This window comes from Stegostoma tigrinum, chromosome 47, assembly GCF_030684315.1.
Source record: "Stegostoma tigrinum isolate sSteTig4 chromosome 47, sSteTig4.hap1, whole genome shotgun sequence".
Taxonomy (NCBI): domain Eukaryota; kingdom Metazoa; phylum Chordata; class Chondrichthyes; order Orectolobiformes; family Stegostomatidae; genus Stegostoma; species Stegostoma tigrinum.
In genome coordinates this window covers 2,167,180-2,176,986 of record NC_081400.1, presented here as the reverse complement: position 1 = coordinate 2,176,986, position 9,807 = coordinate 2,167,180, and positions in this window count along the sequence as shown.

The following is a 9,807-nucleotide window of genomic DNA, read 5'->3' as shown; positions in this document are numbered from 1 at the left end:
ATGCTGTCCCTACTTAATTATGCACTATTCTGGGTCTTCATAAATAGCTGTCCCCACCCCCATCATATCTTGCTAATTTAGTAATTACTAAATTTACTTACTAATTTTAGTAATTTATAATGTATACCTACACTTAAGTCTGTTCATCTGCTCTAGTACCCTTTATTTTGTACCGTCTTTCATGTTTATTTTAAAATCACCCCCTTCTGTATTAAGGATCATTTACCACCCATTCATCTGGGGTGTTAACATCCTATCGAAGATCTTCTTTCAAGCTTTGTTGCCCCCCCCTGCATAAACACTAATTAGAAAAATAACAATCCTAATGCTGACTCCATGACAAGACTTCTGCAGCTAAAGACATTAACTATTACCTGATTACTGTAACTGATACAAGAGTGGTGAGGGATAGTAAAGAGTTATTTATGGAATCACACAAGATCAATAAATTAAATATTTCTAATTTATGTAACTTTATAAACTGCATTGTTTCAAAAACCCAAAGTGTACAGTGATTAAGATACAGTTTAACAGATTGATGGAAAATATAGATAGGGTAAACAAAATTCCAGACCACAAGGAAGTTTCAATCCTTGTTTGTTTTACAACGATGAGATGCTGTTGTCTAAAGCGATGGTTGTCCATTGATCATGTGACCTTGGGTCTTTTGTATAAAAGACAAAGAATTTGGAAGTCTTGACTTTTACCCTAAAAAGGATGAGGCAAGGGGCAAGAGAGTGTGATGTTATTTTTCAGGCTCGAGTTGCTGTTGGCTCCTACAGATCTTTTGCTAGGGGGAATTTCCTTAAATATTTTGTGCTGTTCAGTCTATAAAAATTTTCCTTCTTACTACTTTCAAAAAAGGAACAATTTGTATTGCACAGCTCAACAAAATGCCACCCTTTTGCAACTTGAAAACACAGCCACAGCAGTTCAGCTTCCATTTCAGTTTGTACACACAAGACAGCAGAAGTGGGCTATTCAGCCTGATGGGTCTGGTCTACCATTCAGTGAATTAGCTAAACAGATAGTGGATTCATTGGTACAGGGCCTGAGTGAGGCTGCACCTAGAATGTTTATTTGCTTTTGGTCTCCTTTTGAGAAAGGATGCTCATGCTCAAGGGAGTTCAAAGGCGAATGTACTATAGTGGTGCTAACAGATGACAAAGAGAGAAGGTAAGTGATGAGAATGAGATTCTGAAGAGGGATAGATACATTAGACAAAGTGAGCAAAAAAGTGCTAGAAGAAAGGAATAGCATGTGAAAATATCAGATTATGCACTGACAGGAAAGGAGGAGTGAATACTTGTTAAATGGAGAAACATTTCTGAAAGCTTCAGAAAGATGTTTGGGGGTGGGGGGGGGTTCCATGTGCATGAATCCCAAAACCTAGCATCCAAGTTCAGTGGGTGATAGGGAAGGCAAGTGGAATGTTGGCCTTTATTGCAAAACGGAATGGAGTGATAAACTAGAGTGGGGGTTTTGCTAAACCTACAAAGGCACAAGTCAAGACCATAGCTCAAATACTGAACAGTTTTGGATCCTTTATCCAAGGAAAGATATGCTAGCATTGGAGACAATCCAGAGAAGATTCACTAGGATGATACCAGGTACAGAAGGACTTTAAATGAAGACAGGTTAAGTAGTTTGGACTTGTACTATTTGGAACACAGAAGAATGACAGGTGACTTTATTGAAGCATTAAAAGATTTAGGAGATTTAACACAGTAAATGCAGAAAGGTCGTTTCCCTTTTAGGGAAGTCTAGGAACAGAGTGAAGGGTTGCACATGTAAAAACAGATAATGAGGAGTGAGCATGCCAACTGGATACAAAATGGCTTAATGGCAAGAGACAGTGGCTGTGGAGGGTTGTTTTTCCAGACTGGAGGTCTGAACAGCCATGCGTCACAGGGATCAATGCTGGGTCTGCTTATGAGACTATAGAAGGTATGGTTATATAGTGAAGAATGTTACTTAAGATTATTATTTAAGATTACAGCAATCTTGTTTGACTGAATGGGCTGAGGAGCAGCAGATGGAGTTTAACTTTGACAAATGCAAGCTATTGTATTTCAGTAAAACAAACAAGAATGGGACTTACAGTTAATGGATAGTCTGAACTGCAGATGCTGGAGTCATAACTTTTTCCTGAAGTGTCTGATCCAAAATGGCAGCTTTCCTGCTTGGCCTGATGTGTTCTTCTAGCTCAATGCTTGTCTTTTAACAATTAACGGTCAGTCTGCAGGAGTATTATAGAATAGAGACCCCTAGGGGTTGAGGTACATAATTCTTTGATATTTGCATTATACATAGGCAGGTGGTTAGGGCAGTGTTTGGCATCCTTATCTTTATTGTTCAGACTGTTAAGTATGGGAATGGGACATAGTGTTGAGCCTGTACAGGATGTTGGTGAGGCCTCTTTTGGAGCACTATGTCCAGTACAGGTTGCCCTGTTATCAAGGTGGAGAGGGTTCAGAAAATATTTAATCAGGATGTCACTGCAATGGAAGGTTTGCATTATAGGGAGATTGGAACATTTTTTCCACTGGAGCAATTTGGAGGGGGTGACCTTAGATGTTCAAGATTGGGAGGGGTCTAGACAAGGTGAATGGCTGATAGCTTTTCCCTAGGGTTGGGGGGAACATTTTTAATGAGATGATGTTTTAAAAATAGGACATGGGGAGTTTTATTTTTAAAATCAGCGGTTCACATGGAATGAACCTAGAGGAAAATGGTCAATATGGGTAAAGTTACTTTATAAACATTGAAATTACATGAATAGGAAAGGTTGAGCACCATGGGCCAAGCACAAGCAGGTGGAACTGGTTTAATTTAGAATTATGGTCAGCACAGAATGGTTGGCTCAAAGGGTCTGTTTCCATGCTGTCTGTCTTGAGGGTAATGAATCGGGAATTCAGAATTCTTCATTGCAGAGAGCTATCAAGGCTGGGTTGATAAATACATTTAAGTCTCTCAGCCTTGAAAAAAAAAATCAGTAAGAGATTCACATAGGAATCAGGGTAGGGGTGCATGCCCAGGAAAGTGGAGTATTGTTGGTCAGTCATTACTTCAGTCTAGGCCCAATACAATCAGCTTTCCTGCTGTGTTCATCCAGCTCTAAGCCTTATTTCATTCAAGACTGCTCAGTTACTCAGCCTGAATGACTATTCTTATAATGATAGGCCCTTTCATGAAAGGGCCTAGGTGTATTTCATCCTAAAGTCTTAAAAAGGGTCCCTCATGAAAGGATGAATTCATTGGGGGTAGTTTTCCAAACTACCCCTCAATTCAGGGAAAGGCTTCAAGGAAAAGATATAATCTGTTCAATTCAAGGAGGCAGAATACAGGGAACTCTAGACCATTTGATTTAAGATTTGTCATAGAATGTGATAACTGCATTCTTAAAAATTGGAAGGTGTCAGAATGGTCTTTTCAAAGCCCAAGCAGGTTGAACCAATTTATTCAAAGAAGCAACACAGTAGATAAAAGGGGTGATTTGCATTCTAGACAGCTTTTGAACAAACATCAAAAGTTATCACAGCAAAGACTTATGTACTATGGGGGTAAAGTATTAGAATGGATAGAATTGGCAAGAAGAAAGTGTACATGAATAGATCATTATCTGATTGGCAGAATGTAATGAGTGGAGTCAATAACTTGGAGGGGATGAAGACTGTCTATGAATTCAGATACTGTGATAAGTAGGATAATATAGGCAAAAATCTGGAAGGGGAATATAAATGTAGAGATATGAAGTTGTTCACCTTAGCAGTGAGAATTAAAATTAGACAAATAACTAGAATTCCAACATGCAGACAGATTTAGGTCTGGAGCATGAGTCACCAAATCATGTAGGTACAGCACAATCAAGGCAGTTATTGGGATACTAATCTGTTAGGAGAATGGAACATGAAAAGAAGTTATAGCTGCAAAACCATATAATGTATACAGCTTTGATCTTTTAAAGAGAGGAGATTCATCCACAGCATTTCAGAGCTTTGCTAGATTTAGTGAGCAAGTGGCCATATATTAGTTCCAGCCAAATTAAGGGGTCACCTTTTGAGGGTGACAACTTTAGAATACAACCTCAGGAGGCAGTGGAATTGATTATTAGATCAGCACAGAACAGTGTTGATAGACAGGGAAATAAGGGTTTTCACAGCACAGCGGCTAGCACTGCAGCCTCACAGCACCAGGGACCCAGGTTTGATTCCAGCTTCAGGCAACTGTCTGTTTTGAGTTTGCCCATTCTCCCCAGGTCTGCATGGGTTCTCTCTCCAGGTGCTCCAGTTTCCTCCCACAGTCCAAAGATATGCAGGCTAGGTGGATTAGCTATGCTAAATTAGCCATGATATTCAGGGGAGAGCTACAGGGGGATGGGTCTGGGTGGGATGCTCCAAGGGGCAGTGTGGGTTTGTTGGGCCAAAAAGGACCTGTTTCCACACTGTAGGGAAACAAATCTAAAAACAGATGGAAGCTTGGAATTCAAAAGCAAGTCAGCTATGATCTTACTGAATGGATGAAGAGGTTGTCAAGCTTCTAAAATGACAGACTTGCTTTTGTTTACTACATTTATAGAACCATTAAAACCTCTACAGATAGAGTTGAAGCTCTGGTTTTGTTTTTAAAAACCCACAATCCACAGACAAAGTTAAAAGAAAGAACAATATTCTAACACTTCTACAGTTACACAGAAGGACTTAAGATCCAAATGAAAAGCAGATATCCTCACCATCAACACATTCATTCCTTCCAGAACCAACTCCCTCCTGAATCTCCAGTCCAAAGCAAACTTTTTACTGTTTGTTTTTCCCCCCCTCCCAACAAGAGCACCACTATCACAACAGATCAATAACTACCTGCAAAGAAACCAACTTCTACTAACAGGTATGCTGCCATTCTATATTTATGTAACAAGGTCATGACTTTGTCAGCTAAGATGATGGCTTAAAAGCCCAATCAGCTGCCTCCCACTTTATAAACTTCCAGTCAAAGTTCTCAGGCCATTATTGCACTGCAATTTAACAATGTGTGTATTGCAACCAGCCAATTGGATGGCAATCCCCATGCTATCAAAAAAAGAAATACATGCTACAAAAGTGAGAATGATCCAACGCAGAAGTAGGCCATTAACCCACTGTTTGTGCCCGAGTAATCCAAGTAATTCCACTCCTCTGCTCTTTCCCTGTAGTTTTCCTTTCAAATATTTATCCAGTTTTCTTTTAAATGTTAGTCTTGAATTTTATTCCGACACTCTTCCAAGCTGTTCACTTCAGATCAACAATTCACTGAATAAAATAGTATGTTTCATCTCTCCTCTGGTTCTTTTTCCCACCATTTCTAACATTTCTGCCAGTGTAAACCATCTTTTCCCTTTTACATGAACAGGCACTTAATGATTTTGAACACCTTCAACAAGTCCTTTTCACCATCTTCTGCCCAGAGGAGGGCAATCCCAGATATTCAATTGTCTTCCAAGAGGGAGATATCACCAATGCCTCTGGTATATTGTAAATATCTGAAATTTCAGTATTGCTAATAGAGACATGGTTATGCTATTATGCTTCAGCACAAAGTTCCAGAGCAGCAAATGAGTGATTTAAAAGAAAGACATGCATCTGTGTGGGTAGCACCTTCCTCAATGTCAGAACATCGCAAAGCACTGTACAGCTCATTCAGCACTTTAGAAATGTAAGTCATTCTTCTCAGAAAGTAATGTCCTCCAACACACCTTAAATTATGAGACGTAAGACCTGAACCCAGATCTCTGGCCCAGAGACAGGGACATTATCACTGTACTACAGGTGCCTTCCACATCAGTTACATACTCAGTGCAATCTCCTTGTTGACATGTCTATTTAGATAGAAAATAAAGATGAGATAAAGTCGTGCCATTAGTGGCAATGTCACTAGACTAGCAATCCAGAACTGCAGGCTAGTGTTCTGGGGACAGAGGTTCACATTCCAACACAGCAGATGACAAAATTTGAATTTAATAAAAATCTAGGATTAAAAAATGGTCTAATGGTTTATACAATAAACCCATCTGCTTCACTAACACCCATTATAGAAAGGAATATACTATCCTTACCTGGTCTGTCCTTTATGTGACTCCAAATCCCCAGGAAATTAGAGCTGGCCAATAAATTCTGCTTCCTACAGTGTTGCCCACATCCCATGCATAATAAAATGAAACCAGCTTGCACTGATCATCGCTGGTTCAGGAAGACATTCCTCTCAGGTGTATCACTAATAATTCTCAAGTTTGCTCTCTCGAGATCAAAAAATAAATCCAATATATTTCTGAAAGTATCTATCAAATAGTATTGCCCTTCGTGCTAGCGTTGATAGGAAGAAATCTGAGGCTACCATGTGCTGTTTGATCACATGAACATTCACCAGGTTCTAAACTAGGGCAAAAGTATTTTCCATTCTGCCTCTTTCATTTGTTCTCAGGGGATGAGCAAAGGTCCATTCATTGCTTATCCCTAGTTGCCTATGGAGGAAGTGATGAGGGAGCTTCACTGCAGTCCACATAGTGGTGCTGATCCAAAGCAGTTAGGTAGGGCAGGAAGTTCTAGGATTGCCGTTGAAGCAACCACCCACATATGTTCATGTTAAGGTGGTCTGAGACTTAATGATAGTGTTACTACGACATTTCTGCTCACCCTTTGAAAATGGTTGAGGTCACATTTAAAGCAGGCTTGTGAGGGCTTTTTAAGTAAGCTTGCTTTTACTGCATTGCATCATATAAATTGCATCCTACACACTGCAGCCACAATGCACTGGTGATAGAGGAGGACAGTATATAAAAGGGCAATCAATGAAACTGCCTGGATCTTCTTGGTGAACATCTTAGAAAAGCCACCATTCCTTTTAGTTTATTTCATTCAGTAGGGTGTGGCTTGGTCAACCACGTCAGAGGGCAGTAAGAGAGGGTAAGATGAAGTTGAGTGGCAGGAGGCTTCTGTGGGTATAGACCAGTTGGACCAACTGGCCTGTTCCTGGTCCTACATTTTTTCTAACTCTATGCAGTACGCAACCATATTGGTGCAAGAACTGGAGTCACGCGTAAACCCAGAATAGTTTCGATTCCTTGTCATCTACTTGGATTCTTAATAATAATCTTAACATTTTCATGGTCAGTCTTATTGATTTGATGTTTTTATTCCTATATTTAAGAAGAGAAGCTAAACTTAAATTTCAAGCTGTAATGGTAGAATTTAAACTCACATGATCAGTGTTAGTTTTTTTGGGTGAAGCCATCATAGGGTGTAAGGCAAAGGTAGATAAAGGGAGTTATGATACAGCTATTTTTGGGGAGGGAGGATCAGACTTCCACTTGTATGGAGGAAGAATTTCAGATTTCATTGACCGACAGCTTCATTCTAATATTACATCCCCTGTTATTGATCCGAACACGACAGAAAATTGTTTCTTCAGCTCTACAGGATAAAATAGTTTTAACTTGATTAAAAAAAACCTTGCTGTTAACCGTCAAGAAGGATTTATCGCCTTTGGAGGTGATGCAACATTGATACCTCAGGGGTGAAGGGGCTCAGTTAAAACATGAAGCTCCAGAAACTTCGGTATTCCTTTCAATTTAGAAATTGAATGCATGTTCAAAATGGTAGTGGGGGCCCTTCTTCATTTTGCATTACCACATTCAACCACTAGAGGACCGATCCGATGGTTGTATGACGTGCCTACAAATTACAGCCCTCTTTCTACCTCGTCGTACTGAATAGTCCCCATCTATGTCCGACTCATAATAGACTCACAAAAAGTCACTTTGTGGGAGGTTATTAAACAAATCTTGACACTGAGGCACATCAGGGGCTATTAGGCCAGATGTCCAAAGTTTGGTCGCAGAAGTAGTTGTTTAAGGAGTGACATAAGGGAGGAGAGATAAAAAAAATTTGGTTTGGGAATTCCAAATCTAGGGCCAAGGCAGCAGAAGGCACAACCACCTTTGTTGGGTTAATTAAAGTCGAAGGCGGTTAAGAAGCCAGAATTGGAGATTTAGACCTGGAAGAAGTTTCAGAGACAGAGAGGGCTGACACCATACAGGTGTTTGAAAATAAGGATGAGAAATTCATATTTGTGATGTTCTTGAACCTGGAGCAAATGCAAGTGATACAGGAGTGGTAAATGAAAAAGACTTGGAGCAAATTGGGATACAATTTGTTGGATGAGTTTAGTTTTATGTAAATAGAAATGGATAATGAAAGATTTCAATCACAGGCAATCTGGCAATGATGAATCAGCTTTTAATAGTGCATCAGAGATTGAGAAGATGCGTAAAATAAAATTTCGTGTGCCCAAATTTGTGATTTCCCAAGCAACCTACTTTGTAAGTCTCAGGTTCAAACCCACCTCCACAAGCTGGATTTCACAAGTGTGCTTGATGTTCCAGTGCTGATTAGTGAGAGCTCCAATGATGTCCATGAGAAAGCTAAGCTGTGACAGCAAGACCAGGCTTTAGTATACTGTCTCCAACATACGCTATGCCAGGATCTCAACTGTAGGTAAATCCCCATTAGTCCGAAGAAAGCTAAAAGCAGTAAACAAAAAAAATGAAAGAACTGCAGATACTGGAAATCAGAAACAAAAATAGAAATTGTTAGGAAAACTCAGGAGCTCTGGCAGTATCTGTAGAGAGAAAACAGAGTTAACATTTCGGGTTCACTGATCTTTCTTCAGAATTGATTTTTGCTTGGAAAAAGTTGGCGAAGATGGAGTAAGGGGGGAGGGGGAAGGAGTAAACAAAAAATGGAGATGGAGCCCAGAAGAGAGAGAGAGAGAAAGACATTTGGGCAGACAAAGGAATGGAGTAAAGTTCAGCCTGGGAGAATCAATGACTGCTAATGGGGACCATCAGTTGCCGACAATGGGTTGTAGCCCACATGTTGACAAAGTCTGGTGTGTGGGGTTCGGGGAAAGACATGGGAGAAGGCTGTAAAGTTATTGAAGTTGACATTGAGTCCCAAAGACTGCAGAATCCCCTATTGGAAAATGGGATGCTGTTCTTCTAGCTTGCACTCAGCTTCAGAAGACACTGGTGAGATGAAATGGCAGGCAACAGGAAGTTCACGTTCCTTTTCACAGACAGAACATAGGTGTTCTGCAAAGCAGGCACCCAGTCTAAATTTTGTCTTCCAAATGTAGAGGTCACATTGTGAGCACTGAATACAGTAGACTATATTAAGTGAAGTGCAGGTACCTGGAAGATAATGTTTGGGGCCTTGGATAGTGAGGAAAGAAGAAGTAGGAAAGGTAGGTCTTACAGGCAATCTTTAGTTACATGGAAAGGTGCTGTAGGGGTGTGGGGAGGTGTTGGGAGTGGAGCAGGAGACGACTAGGGTGACCCAGGGGATTGGCCCAAGTGGAAGGCTGACAAGGGAGTGGAGGGGATATTTGTGTCTAGTGGTAGCATCTCACTGGAAGTGGCAGAAATGATGGTTAATCATCCTTTGGATGTTGATGTTGTGGGGTTGAATACAAATGCACCCTATTGCCACATGCAAGGGAAGAGAAAGAGTGACGACAAAGTACGGGAGATGGGTCAGATATCAGTCAACCATAGTGTTGGGGAATCCTGGACTCAGGAGGAAGGTGGATATTTCAGGGACTCCCTTGTAGAAGCTGCATCATCAGAACAAATGCAAGGGAAAATGGACTAGAGTCTTTGCTGGAAGCAGGGTGTGAGGATGTGTAATCAGTGGGTTTGTAATGGATTGTAGGCTAAAAGCAGATCTGTACAAATTCTGAAGAGTTTTCCATTAGCTCCGAATTTAAGGATTAGAA